This window comes from Portunus trituberculatus, chromosome 6, assembly GCF_017591435.1.
Source record: "Portunus trituberculatus isolate SZX2019 chromosome 6, ASM1759143v1, whole genome shotgun sequence".
In the NCBI taxonomy this organism is placed as follows: domain Eukaryota; kingdom Metazoa; phylum Arthropoda; class Malacostraca; order Decapoda; family Portunidae; genus Portunus; species Portunus trituberculatus.
Genome location: NC_059260.1, coordinates 8,402,502 through 8,415,522, shown reverse-complemented (window position 1 = coordinate 8,415,522; position 13,021 = coordinate 8,402,502). Strand labels below are relative to the sequence as shown.

The window sequence follows — 13,021 nt, the reverse complement described above, 5'->3', positions numbered from 1 at the left end:
TGCACAATTACATAATTCTATGGCCATATGGCTATGAAGACGACTGTTGCATTCTTTCTGTCTCTGTGGTGTCAAGGCTTCAACTGAAACTCCACCCCGTACGCGGGACTATTTTTATGGTACGTTCTGACGTCACACGGTCACAGCGTATCAGCCAATCAGCCTTCGGAGAAATTGAGGCATGAATGGCAACACTAAATTCATATTCTAAATGTCTCTCGCTGACTAATTTATATAGATATATTTCTAGTCAATACTGCTTTTTTTTTATTTTTTTTACCAATAATCAAATCATGAAGCCCAAAAAAGCGAAAAATAGTAATGAATGATCGCCAGATCCATCAGGATTCACCTCTGCCAGGAAAGTAATTGTCATTAGATCATAGTACCGGATTCGTCAGGATTCGCCTCAGCCAGCAAGTAATCGTCAGTGGATTCGAGTACCGGATTCGTCAGGATTCGCCTCAGCCAGCAAGTAATCGTCAGTGGATTCGAGTACCAGAGGCTGGTAATCGGATTCCTCCTGCCTTGTCGGATCCGGTGGATCCGGATCCAGTACTCGGATCCTGCCCAACCCTAGCAATCAGTCTAGCTAATGCTCTCGGGGAACCCGTGTCGCGCTTCACCATGGCAGAGTGGTGGAATCGATTCCGGAATCGTGAAGGCCATAACATATAACATAAATAATAGGATAACAAAGGGCCACCAGGGCCCATCTAGGTTATCCTGTTTCAGTCGCACAGCGACCTCGTCATCAGTACTTAAAGATACACTTACAAGTACACAATACATTATATACTAATTCTAAATATTTGGCCCATTAACAGGGCTAAGTCCTACAGCAAAATCCTCTACAATCTGTGATCCCCATACATGGGGATCATGTCTTGTTTAACTATAGTAAATTTCTTATAAAAACTATCATGCAGCGCTATACATAATTATAAATCTAAGAAATTTAAGTGCTTATCTAATCTGTTTTTAAACATTGTCAAACTAGTGAGTGCTATTTACAACCCTCTCTGGCAATGCATTCCAGAAGTCTACCACCCTATGACTAAAGAAATATTTTCTTATATCTAACCTGCAGCCTTGCTTTCTAATCTTCCTGCCATGATTTCTAGTCCTATTTCCCTCCTCTAAGGTAAAGAAAGATCTCACATCTATGTAGTTTGTATCTGAGAACATTTTAAATAACTCTATCATATCCCCTCTTATACATCTCCTCTCAAATGAAAACATGTTTAATTCCTTTAATCTATCTCTATACTCCAGGCGCTTTAATGCTGGTATCATCCTAGTTGCTCTTCTCTGAACTGCTTCTAACATGTTGATATCCTGCCTATAATGGGGTGACCAGGCCTGTATGCAATACTCTAAATGGGGCCTAACATAGGAATTATATAAGCTACGCACCACTTCCTTACTTTTATAACTAACATTTCTATTTATAAAACCCAGGATCCTATTTGCCCTATTTCTTGCTTCTAAACATTGCTTTGAAAATTTCATAGTCCTGTCTATCACTACTCCTAAATCCTTTCCTTCCTCTACTGCCTCTAGCCAACATCCCTCCATCTCATAGCTAAAGTTTGTGTTATCTTTACCTAAATGCATAACCTGACACTTTTTAGAATTAAACTCCATCTGCCACCTGTCTGCCCATGCTATCAGCCTGTCCAGGTCTCGTTGTATTCTGTAATTGTCTTTTTTACCCTGTACTGCACATGCTATCTTAGTATCATCTGCAAACTTTGATACTTTGCTACTAATTCTTATATCTAAATCGTTAATGTACACCAAGAAAAGAAGAGGTCCTAGCACTGATCCTTGGGGTACCCCACTAACCACTTCCTTCCACTCAGACATTGCCCCATTTAATACTACTCTCTGTTTCCTATCAGAAAGCCATTCACTAATCCAATCAACTAACCTACCCCCTATCCCATGTAGTCTCAATTTGTACACTAGCGTCCTATGCGGTACCTTATCAAACGCCTTGCTAAAATCTAGATATATAACATCTATGCTATTTCCATCATCTAACTCCTTGGTAATATATTCTAAGATATCGAGTAAATTCTCTCTGATCTGTCTACCTATCTCGTGAGTCCACCATAATGGCTTCCTGTTTCTCTGCCTTATATCTTTGTAAGGGATACACTGCATCACTATACCCTTTACTACAACCTTGAAATTATCCCACATCTCCTGTGCAGTTTTATTTCCAAAACTATCTTCCCAGTTTACCTCTCCTAATAACCGACGTAACCTACCATAATTACCTTTCTGATAGTTTGGGACTCTAGTCTTATTCACTATATTATCCCTACTGGAATTAATGATAAATCTAATTATATGATGGTCACTGTTTGCTAAAGTCTCTCCTACCTCAACTTCCTTTAAACAATGCTCAATATTTGTTAGTACTATGTCTAAAACCTTCCTCCCCCTAGTAGGTTTATCTACCATCTGCACTAAATAGTTATCCTGAAAACTTTCCATTAACCTATTTTCACTAGCATCTCCTACCATCCTCTCCCAGTTTACTGACTTAAGATTAAAATCCCCTAAGATAATTGTCTGACTAGTACACCCCCTATTTATCTCATCTATCATAAGGTTGTCTTCATCTGCTGACTGGTTAGGTGGTCTATAAATAGCTCCTACTCTAATAACCTTACTTTTGTTTACTCTAACATCCAGCCATAAGGACTCTACTCTGTTATCTACCTTAATACCATTAACCTGACTGGAAATGAAGGATTTTTTTACATAAATAACTACTCCTCCACCTATCCTACCAATTCTCTGGTGTAAATACATAATGTATCCATCTACTTCATATTCTTTCCTATTTTCCTAAACTTTTCCTCATTTACCCATGCCTCTGTGACACATACAACATCTCAGTCCTCCTTAACTATATAACTAGATAACTCGTCCTTCTTGTTCCTAATACTCCTGGCATTTACATAAAAATATTTAAGTCCTGCTACCTTCCTAGATGCTGTCTCCTTATTTGGAATCCTAATCTTATTCTCTCCTATTTGCACCTGGAAATCTTTCCTAATCTTTTCATCCTGTTTATCCTTTTCATCTGTTTATCCAATCTAATTTATGTCTAACATCTTTCTTCTGGAATGCATTTGCTACCTCACCCCCTACACTCCATCCCAACTCCCCTCCAGACATCCACTCAGCACATCCACACCCTTCCTACTCAGATGCACACCATCCCTAGCATACAAATCCCTTCGCCCATAGAACCTATCCCATACATCCACAAAGCTGACACCCACATCCTTACACATCCCTTTTACCCGACCATTCACACCAATGGCCCTAGACAACCATTCCTGCTAACATACACACGAGGCAAGATTCCTGACACTACACACTTCCTACCACTCTCCCTTATCTTGCCTAACATTTCCCGAAATCTTGCCATTAACTCCTCCGACCCACCTGGTCTGACATCGTTCCCACCTACGTGCAAAACTACTACACCCTCTCTCTCCATCCCCCCAATCCTCTTCTGCACCTCCTCACTCACTACCTTCACACCTGCCCCAGGCATACACACGTTCGTCCTCCTATCCCTGTCTTTCCCACAGAAAGTGCTATCGAGGACGCAGGGAGGAGGGGAGAAATGCTGTATGACATGACGCACTGCCACTGTCCGGCGCCTCACGCCGCCCGGGAGGCAGGCTCTGCTGGCAGAGTGGTGGAATCGATTCCGGAATCGATTTCAGCGATTCCAACAGCCTCTGGAATCGAAATCGGCGATTCCCAAAACAGCGATTCTGGCCCACCCCTACTGACCGCTGTGCACGGTGAGGTGTATGACTACGGTGCATTTGTCACCACTTGTCAAATAACGAGTGCTGGTGACAAACAGCAGCTGGCTGCTTTATAGCGTCATTTTATTTTTACTTAATTAGAAATTATATTTGGTTACATTGGTAAGAATAAAGCAGCAGCAAAACATTCCATATTTACCTAGTTCTCAAGTAAATAATTTTGTTAAATGGTGTGATGATGATTACTTGAATTTAAATGTAAAAAAGACAAAGGAAATGTTAATCGATTTTCGTAAGAGGGAGAGGTGTATTCAAAATCTTGTAATTAAAGAGGAACAGGTAGAAATTGTACATGATTATAAATATTTAGGGGTGCAAATTGATGATAAAAATAACTGGTGATGTAAACACAAAAAAGGTGTATGGCAAATGTATGCAGAGAATTCACTTTCTGAGAATTTTAAGAAATTAAAAGTTGAAAATACTATTCTTGCTATGTTCTATAAGTCTGTTATTGAGTCAACGCTATGTTTTGGTTTAACAACGCTGTATGGGTGCTTCACTGTAAAAAACAAGAAGAAACTCAAAAAGGTTGTGAAAATTGCTGATAAATTGGGTGTAAAGGTAACAACACTAGATGACCTATATTCTAGAAATGTATTGTGTACAACTAGGAAAATAATGAACGACAATACCCATCCTCTCAATAATAACTACGTGTTCTTAAGATCTGGAAAAAGATTGGGTTTGCCTTCACAGAAAACATCTAGATATAAAAATTCATTTGTACCAGTTAGCATTAAATTGTATAATTCTGTCCATGCAAAAAGATAAAATTATTGCTTCCATTGTGATTTCGATTCTGATGCATGATAAATTTACAGCATGATGTTTTTAAATTAGTGTAGTGTATATAGTTTTAGTCTTGGACCTTACCTTGTCATAGATATTTTATTGTGTGCTGTACTGTGTATGTGTTGTAACTGTAACTTTGAATGATCTGGATACACAACGAATTTCAATTTGTATGTATCATTACAAATTGACTAAATAAATTATTTATTATTATATTATATTATATTATATTATTATTATTATTATTATTATTATTATTATTATAAAGGCAACGTTAATGATGGAAATGTTATTAAGAGTTAGGTACGTAGAATTGATATTAGCATGGATGATAATGATATATGGTTGTTGCTGCTATGTTCTTTATTATCTATCGTTATTACTACTACTACTACTACCACTACAGCTATTATTATTATTATTATTATTATTATTATTATTATTATTATTATTATTATTAGTTATTATTATCATTATCATTACTATTATTATTATTATTATTATTATTATTATTATTATTATTATTATTATCATCATCATCATTATTGTTGTTGGTGTTGGTGTTGGTGTTGGTAATGGTGTTTGGGTGTTGGTGTTTGCGTTTTTGGTGTTGATGTTGGGCGCAACCAGGGTCTATTAGTATTTAACCCTGGGAGCAACTAAAGCGTCCACGTCAATCCGTGGAGCGAATGATTCGTGCGTCTGGCAGGACAGGTCTTTACTTCCGGTCTCGTCATGGTGGGACACTTCTTCATGCCACACGGGCATTCCAAATTCAAGTTTCCACCTCTTGTTGCATACGGTGAATTTACACATTTAAATAGGTTATGTGGATATCTTTTAATGAATTTGAAGATGGAGAAAAGGACAAAACACTTATGAATATCGAAGAAATTCAATAATTTATGATTAGAAAAAACTGTGGAGGTTGACTCGAATTTACCCATAAAAAATATACATTGCAAAATTTTGTTTTGAATTATTTTAATCTATTTATGAAAGACGGCCAAGTGCAGGCCCAAACTGAGACACAATAAATAAAATAAGGATAGCAGAGTGTATAGTAGATACTGAGTAGGGCTTCAGTTGTGAGTTGATTCCGTATCTTGTACAATATCCCAAACATCCTAGACCAGGGGTTCTCAACCTGGGGTACGCGTACCCCCAGGGGTACGTGAGAGGAATTTTTGGGGTACGTGGCGGGTTTCTCAAAATGCTTAAGTTTTAAATAGCAGCAAATTCGTTTGTAGTATACAATGTGTCCTTCACTAGAACCAGGACACGTTAACATCGTTAACAAGGAAACTCTTGGAGTTATATCACTTGAGAGGAAGCTCTCTTGGATTACAGTTGCCACACAACCTTGCAAACCTATAATATTTGCTCCGATTTCTTATTTTATATGTTATTCACACACACAGTGACTTATTTATCACTGTTACTAGTTACAAGTTGCAACTAGCTGCAAGCAACACTAGTTCACTGCCATAATGATCGAAAATTGTCTGATATAGTTCCTTTTTGGTAAATGCATTGCATGTTAGTCACATATAGTGTCTCCCTGTGAGGTACCAGTTCCTATCGACACTACCTCATAGAAACATACTAATATTAATTAAAAATTGTGTCTGCTCCACATATATAACACAATTTAAACTTAATAAACTAAGTCAATAAACCATGCATTTATTGTTACCCTTCCTGACGCTGCATTGTGGGTAAGGGTACGTGATCAATACTGAAAGACTTCGAGGGTACATCACATTAAAAGGTTGAGAAGAAGAAGAATTAACCTGTGCAGAAGCGAGGTGAAATGTGTGTTAAGGTTCCGTGCTGTATTTAATTAAGTCTCTAGAAATGAAAGATCTTGGTACACCAGACAATTATGTTTTGCTCTATATTATGATGTCAGTCGTATAAACTCAAGTAACTATAAAGAAATACCATGGTAGAATAAGAACAGAAAAATACTGGTAGGAGTAAAACCCTGGCAAATCAATAGATACATCGTAATACAGTGTTTAGAGACGATTACTCTGTACCGCGAGACGATACTGACTCTCTCCTGCGAACACTGAAATTGTGACAGTTTGGGTCCTCTCCTATTGATATTAATCAAAGTATTGCGATTTATTCACAATAGTAATATATTACACTCCGACGGAACACGGGCCTAATGTGTTTGAGATGTGGCATTTTGTTATAGTACATTTCGCTCTATATAGCGACTGTTTAGGACTAAAAAACTGTAGCTTCAGGTAGATATTCAATAATGTTATCTATCGATTTTCAGTCTTAAAGTAGGGGAAAATTACGAATATTGATGCATTTCTTTTATAGTCCTCCTTGCTTCTCGAAAAGGTGCACGAATTTAGAAAAGGTTGAAGAACACTAAACTGTACCCTGAAAAAATACAGTAAAAGAGATAAGATAAAAATGACCAACATCTCTATTATTACGGAGGCTAATAATAATACCAAGACTAATTAAGTAATTCAGAGATAACGAAACGAACGACGATCACGAGAGCTTCCACGATAACAGTGTGTACGATAAGATTTGATTCCAGATTCCTCGATAGCGCTCCGAGTTTCCAAGATAACAATGGCATTCCAGTTTCCTCGATAGCGATGCAAGTTTCCAAAATGACGATGCCTTTCCATGATAAAGATGCCCTTCCAGTTTCCAAGATAATAATGCGAGTTTCCACGATCAAGATGCAATTCCAGTTTCCACGGGAACGATGCGGGTTTCCACGATGTCGATGCGGTTCCAGTCCTCACGATGCGATTTCAAGACACAATATTGAAGTCCACTTGCCTACACAGGTACTGGGACGAACCCTTTCACCCCGTAAGGATCCACCCAACACCCTTGAGTGCGAGTAAAGTGACGCTGCCACCTTCCTGCGCTGCAATTGAAGTCCACTTGCCTACACAGGTACTGGGATGAACCCTTTCACCCTGTAAGGGTCCATCCCACACCCTTAGGTGCGAGGAGAGTGGCGCTGCCACCTCACTGCGACGCAATTGAAGTTCACTTGCCTACACAGGTACTGGGGCGAACCCTTTCACCCCGTAAGAGTTCACCCCAGACCCGTGAGTGCGAGGAGAGTGACGCTGCCACCTTACTGCGCCTCACACGGGTAGCCATGAGCATAACCCGCCACACTCCACTCCCCAAACACTGTCAGTGAGTCCTTTTCACCCCGTAAAGGACCACTGGTACGGTCAGTGCCTGGCTCATGGCGCACAGCGTGCCCTCGTTCATGGCGAGTTGTTCAGCCCGATGTCATTATAAGCAGAGGTCCTGTACACACCACTCACCACCAGACTCTATGCAAGGAGCCCTTATCACCCCTTAAAGGCCCCTCACGGCATCATCTGATGGACGGTAGACACGGCACCCTGCTTAAGGCGACGCCTTGCCTAGTATGAGGCGCTGCAAGTTGACAACAATCAGTGAGCTTGAAGCCGCGAAGGAAAATGAGTCCACGCTAACAATGGGATTCCACGACAGGTTGCGATTCCAGTGTCCACGGTACAGATGTGTTTGTTGAGGATAACGATCCGTTTATCGAGGCTAACGGTGCGGCGATGGCGATGGCGAAACGATCCAAAGTATTATTACCTACACAGGTACTGGGACGAAACTTTTACCCAGAAAGGGTCAACCCCAGTCCCGTGGTTATGAGAGCAGTGACGATGCAACCTTGCAATGCCTCACACAGGTCGCCATGAGCAATGACCCGCCACACACCACTCCCCAAACACTGTCATGAAGTGAGTCCTTTTACCTAACCTAACCTAACCTAACCTAACTAACCTAACCTAACCTAACCTAACCTAACGTAAAGGACCACTGGTACTGTCAGTGCCTGGCTCATGGCGCACAGCGTGCCCTCGTTCATGGCGAGTTGTTCAGCCCGGTGTCATTATAAGCAGAGGTCCCGTACACACCACTCACCATCATATTCTATGCAAGGAGCCCTTATCACCCTTTAGGGCCCCTCACGGTACCATCCGGTGAGTGGTAGACATTGATCTCTTGCTTATGGCGACCCTTGCCTAGTGTGATGCGCTGCAAGTGGACGACTAGTAGTGAAGCTTGAGGCCACCAAGGAAAAGCAGGACCTGCAGCCAGTTCCCTGCCTTGGGCCCCAGGCCGGACCCGACGGCCACCTCCTTCCCCCGTGCGGCGCCCAAGGCCGTCACGGCCCTCAAACATCTTTAGGCCGAAAGTTCTCAATCGTCGTTTTAATTTTGATTCGAATATAAAATCGTCGATGGTAAATGAAAAATAGCTTTGGTGTGAAAGTGTGCAAGAGTTAGCTGATTAATGAAACAAGGTGAGGCAGCTTTGCTCCGGAGTATTTAGTGTACTTTGCATGTTGCTGCCTTGAATGTGTACGTGTTTGTAGGTAACTGGATAGAAACAGTAGACCAATGGTAGTTGTGTAGCTATTGGGGAACTTTTGAAAATTAGTTAAGCTTCTGGATAGAGTGGATGAGTGCACACAGGTTTGCGTGTCTTATACATAAACTGCCACTTGTAAACATAAATTTTTCTATTTCATGCTCTTAGAAAAAGCAAACTTAGTTTTCTTTATTTCCTGATCACAATGACGTGTAAATATCAATGTTCCAATCATAAGGAAACACTAGGAGAGGACCCAAACTCCCGTTGAAGTTGCCAGATTCAACAGATATCGTAATATTTCACAGAAAAGATGGTCAACTGCATATCGTATATTTTTGGATATTCTTTTGTCACATAAGGAGATATCAAGATAGGTAAAGTATTTCTAAACATGTATCTACGACAAAAAACGCTATAATAGTAGAGTTAGGTTATAACTATGCATTGTGTTTTTTATATACCATCTTGCTCTATTCCTGGGAACAAAGATTACTTCTTCCTCAATTGATAGCTCGAAGTTAGTTTGATATTTTCTTTCCTTCTAGGTTAGTAAGTAGACTACAAGACACCATGAACCAATGAAGCCCCGTAAATGAGATTATTTTCATAACTTAGAAATCAAAGTCTGATAATGAGATTGTCTATTGCCAACCAAACCGTTCTGCATAGACGTCTTCAGCGTCATAGAGACCTAATGATGTTAGCTCATGGACAGTGGCCATCCTGACAGCGCGAAACCACAGGGGGTTCATAAGAAGATTTCCAGGGGTACTTAGATGGCTGATCTAATAAAATCCTTTGCAGTGCCATTGCATATTGAGTTCCATGTTCCATGTGACAATACTGGGGGTACTGGTAGATGGTCTTATAACTCAGGGGGTTCTTAACGATAAAAAGGTTGAGAACCCCTGTCCTAGACAGTTTCATGCATACATTATCAATATGGATATTCCAATTAAGGTTATCATCAATGAATACACCTAAAAATTTTATTTGAGTGACATTGCAGAGTTTGACCTTCAAGAAGTATTGGTTGGATATGATTTTTTACTGACCGATTTTGGAAAAAATATATATATAATTAGTTTTACTTATATTGAGTGTTAGTTTGTTACGTTTTATCCATTGATTTATTAAATGTAGTTCTGAGGTCAAGTTTGAGTGTAGAGTGTGTATGTCCTTGTCTTTCATAAGCAAGTTTATGTCATCTGCATATAGAGTGAATGTAACTTTTGAGCTGGATTTGATTATATCATTTACATAGATAAGGAAAAGGGTTGGTCCTAGTATAGATCCCTGTGGAACACCTACTGATATGGATTTAGTAAGAGAATATTTAGAATTACAATACACAGCCTGTGTTCTGTTGGTGAGGTAATTTTGTAACAATTTTAAGGGTACACTCTTTATGCCAATATGTTTGAGTTTGTCAAATAAAATCTCATGTTTTAACGTGTCAAATGCTTTCGACAGATCTATAAAAACAACTACGGTATAAAATTTTTCTTCTAAGCATTTACATATACGAGTATTATGAGTGAATTGCAAAATTGCGTACTCAGTAGAGCGACTGGCGCGAAAGCCATGTTGGCAATCAGTTAAGATGTTGTTGGTCTCCAAATAGTCTTTTAACCGAATAGATATAATTTTCTCAAATATCTTGCTAAAGGCTGGAAGTATAGATATGGGACGATAATTATTAATATCACTCCTGTCTCCTTTTTTATGTATTGGGATTATTTTTGCACTTTTCAGTTTACTGGGAAAAATACCGATTTTTAGTGTGAGATTTATAATATGAGTTAGAGGTGTTGATATTAAAGTGGATGTGTGACTTAATAATTTCGGTGGAATGTCATCATAGCCAGGAGTATTTGTTGTGATGGAGCGTAGGTGATTACATATCTCGAGATTGTTTGTTGGAGGTAAATACATTGAAAATAAAAGAGGGTTATTTAAGTACTGGAGGTAATCCTTGTTAGGTGTATTTTCAGATGTAGTACTGGCTAGGAAATGATCATTGAACTTGTTAGTAATATCTGAACAAAAAGGATATAATTCAATATGTTTGTTTGACGACTGAAAATTTTTACCAAGTATAGAATTAATACATTTCCAGTGACATTTAGGATCTCCTTGATTTATCTTTAAATCATCTTTAAAAAAATTATTCCTAGCAGTTCTTAATGTTGTTAATTTATTTCTATATTTTCTATACGCTTCACCATACGTTAATGGCCACTTACGCGCCAGTCGCTCTAACCTGTTTCTTTCCTTAATGCTGTTTCTCAGGGCCGGAGTGACATAAGGACTACGTTCATTCTTGGTATTAAATTCAATTCTTTCTGGAAAGTGTTTCTGAAATAGTTGAATTTATTAAAAAAGAAATCATATGACACGTCAGGGAAGTTAGATTCCAGGACGTCACTCCAACTAACTTCTGAAAGATCATTACTGAAGTTTTCTAATGCTGATTGTGTAAAGATACGCTTTGTGATATATGTTGGTTCAAGTTTAATAGAGTGATGGCTAGTGAATTGAGAAATAATCGGGAAGTGGTCAGTTAAATCAGTCTGTAATATGTAATTATTGATATTATTTTCAGATTTTGTAACCCATATATGATCAATTAATGTGGCAAAGGTGTCAGTTATTCTAGTTGCTTTGGTAATCAGGGGAAAAAATGAGTATAAATACATAACATTAATAAACTCAACAACATGAGCATCATGTTTAAGTAAATCTATATTAATATCACCAAAAACATAAATACATTCATACTTGTAATTGTTAGCAGTAGAAAAAATATCATTTAGTCTATTTAGAAAGCTTTGGACACTACCACTGGGAGGCCTATAAATACAGATGAATAAACACTTTTTGTTTGCTATAATGCTTTCAACACTTAAACATTCCATGTGCGGTTCAGTAAATGAGAAGTCAGAAAACAAGCTAGATTTATAGTCTTTGGATATATAAACAGCTATACCACCACCACTGCGATTTCTACATTTGTTAAACATATTGTATCCTGGTAGTTGATATAATGAGATAAGATGATTATCAAGACGGGTTTCTGTAAATCCTAAAACATCAAGGTTTACTCGAGTATTGGTCAAGATTAGGTCAGTAAATGATTGGAGGTTTGTAGGAATGGAACGAATATTCATAGCAAACAGAGTAGTAATAGTTGCGTTATCAGTGTTAATAACGGAAAAAGTATCAGGAAATATATAGTCGGCTGAGGGAACATTCAAGAATCGTGAACGTAAACAAGACTGAGTAATTTCCAGATCAGCATTATATTTATCATCTATAACGGAAAATGGGTCGAATGATCCACTTGACTGGTTAGGATTATCGGATGTAAGTAAAGATATCAAATCGTCATTACTTAAATATGAAAAGGGCAATTCAGAAAACATAGATGTTAGTGGCACAGTAAATTTGTTGACAATAAGTACTTAACAAGTCACTATGTTCCTTATTTCTTCTTACGTCCTCTGCGGCCCATATTCGCCCTTTGTGAAGTACCATTATTCTTACCCACACTTGTGGTTGTATGGTCGCTGACGTCACGAGTACCATCAGCTGCACACGCCCCATCACCAACACTAGGCCCAGACGCAACACACGCCGTGTCTCCAGCACCGTCAGGGGACCCACCTGCAGCTTTTGCGGCCCCAGGAGTCACATGTCCAGCGGCATGTGAGCTACCAGTCGCAGCAGCACTCGCTGTGTCACCAGGACCGGCAGGATCCACAACAGCAGATCGCTGAGAGTCTTCCCCACCGTATCTGGGTCCAGCGCTGTGCGAGGGTCCAGTGACGCCTGCCGACCTACCCGAAGCAGTAGTCCGCAAATCATCGGCAGTAGTTCCAGGGAAAGTGGCAGTTGGAGGACTCGTTCTTTCTTATATCACTCTCTGTCAGGTCGTCAAGCTG

At 39.2% G+C, this 13,021-nt stretch overlaps 1 protein-coding gene across 1 annotated transcript in view; it reads right to left on the bottom strand.

Moving 5' to 3' along the window:
- LOC123517167 (2'-deoxynucleoside 5'-phosphate N-hydrolase 1-like) overlaps positions 1-12,915 on the bottom strand; it is a 45,005-nt gene extending 32,090 nt beyond the window's left edge. Inside the window, exon 1 of the mRNA XM_045277154.1 lies at positions 12,744-12,915. The gene's annotated coding sequence lies outside the window, so the exon portion shown is untranslated. The remainder of the gene's footprint in view (positions 1-12,743) is intronic.
- Positions 12,916-13,021: the final 106 nt, after the last annotated feature.